We start from the raw sequence: 2077 nt of genomic DNA, 5'->3' as shown, positions 1-2077 counted from the left end.
ACTAAAAAGTAAAGCAGAAAAATTGATGGCGCAGGCTAGCAATCGAAATAAACTTAGACTCTATTCCATTTCTGCTCATTAACATGAGATATTTCTTGTAAATAGTACTAGATACCATCTTATTGCCTCATACGAACTTAGAAAAACGGATACTAAATTAATGCAACCCTTTCAGCAATTCAGTAATGTAATGTACGACGACTGCGGGTATCATTAGCTGGTTGAAGACTAGTCTCTAGTCTCTACAGCATTGCAGTGTGTTTAACCTAGATTTCTGGGTTTAGTTCAGTGGCTTCTGTTATAAGTCTTTTGTAACAATGATACTCGATAGAGCCTGAGATAGCTGATGTATCCTATGTTGTATTAGAGTGCCTGTATAGTTTATTATGTCATAATTAGGGAAAGATCCTTCAGGCTATTTATAGCTGAAATAGATCATGCAGATGTATATTGCAATAAGGCGATGTGAGCAAACTTAAATGCGGTAAAGGGCGAAGAAATTATAAAGATTCGTAATAATAAATATACAAAACCTAAGCCATCGACGGTTGATGTTCTTGTTTTAAAATAACGACGGTAGAAAACTGAAAGTAATTATCCTTGATGTGTGAAACTTGACTAGATAATTTTTGGATCATATTAATTGAGAGATACACAAGTCAGTTTTAATGAACTGGCATGAATAATAATCGGCTTAGATAACGGAAACAGGTGAACGGATAACGGAAACAGGCGATTAAGCAGTTTGCTGTTTTGATCATAATTATACTATGCATCGATAAAGTTAATTTTAAATGATTATCACCATAACGATACATTGAAGATCGTCGATTTTTTTCTGGCTAAAATGTAGGTATAATACTTAATACAGTCTATTACTTATTTATGCTCATGCAATATCATAAATTAGTGAAGTGATACAAGAAATAATTTATCTTAACGTGAAAATCAGACAATAAAATTATCTACTACGCTTGCAATTTATAGTTCTGTAGATTGACTAGTCAAAAATAAAAAGGAACAACTGGTAAGATCGGTGAATTTATAATTATACATAATGAAGATAATCAAGAATGGCTGCTGCCATTAAAATTGGCGGGCGTTGTAACGTATATATAACACGTGATTGTAGATGCTTTAGCCAATCGTATTAGCGTACATGAGTCATTAGTTTGTATCGTATTGCGTAGATATAAAAGCTGTTAACTATCCTACGGCCGCTTCAGGTAGAACAAATTAACTCTTAAAAATATCTGGCAAACGGAGCTATATCACCGTTATCTTATTTACTAATCTCCCTGGCACGTATCAGAAATATTACAGGCGTCATAAATTTTAACGTCAAACTACAATCCATTGAAGCAGGTATGATAATAGTGTCCGAGATTTGAAGTTTTAGACTATATCTTCTCTTTAACATTCATTCCACTAGTGATTTTATGATCTATTTGAGTCTATTTCGTTGATGGTTTACATCTTACAACGACTTTATTGTGCACTCAAATCGATCTGATCGCTTATATTATACCCTTTTAACTTGACTTACTACAAATAGCGGACAATAACTAAAGTGCTACTTTTCCGTTAACCTATTTCCTCCCCCCCCCCCCCCAAAAAAAAAATATAAACTAATGATAAGTACCTTGATAATAACAATTTTAGCAGGTAAAAGCAAGCGATATATATAAAACGGACACCCAAAGATAAGGCACTGCAGTATAAATAGAGTAAGCGCCCTTGCGTTCCGTATCTGAAGGATGATGAAATCAATTAATTCTTATTTGTTGAAATAAGATAAAATTGATATTTGTGATTTGAAAATGATGATCAGAAATCCGCACTATTTCTCTGTTAATAATCAAGTAGCAATCATCATCCAAATTAGTCAGTGCATAAATCTGCTAGTTCTACACCATAATAGATGCTATTGATTCTACTCTTATAATTCATGACATAGTCGCATAAACGTATGCATTACGGATACGGCCCTTACATTCAGCATTTCAATATTTATCTTCCTAGTGTATCTATTAAGGTTATTGCGCCTGAAAAGTCTTGTATATCCGGAGAGCATGTC

The sequence above is a fragment of the Trichoplax adhaerens genome, genomic scaffold (assembly GCF_000150275.1).
Source record: "Trichoplax adhaerens TRIADscaffold_35 genomic scaffold, whole genome shotgun sequence".
In the NCBI taxonomy this organism is placed as follows: Eukaryota; Metazoa; Placozoa; class Uniplacotomia; order Trichoplacea; family Trichoplacidae; genus Trichoplax; species Trichoplax adhaerens.
The sequence above is the reverse complement of the archived record's forward strand: the minus strand, read 5'-3'. Positions refer to the sequence as shown.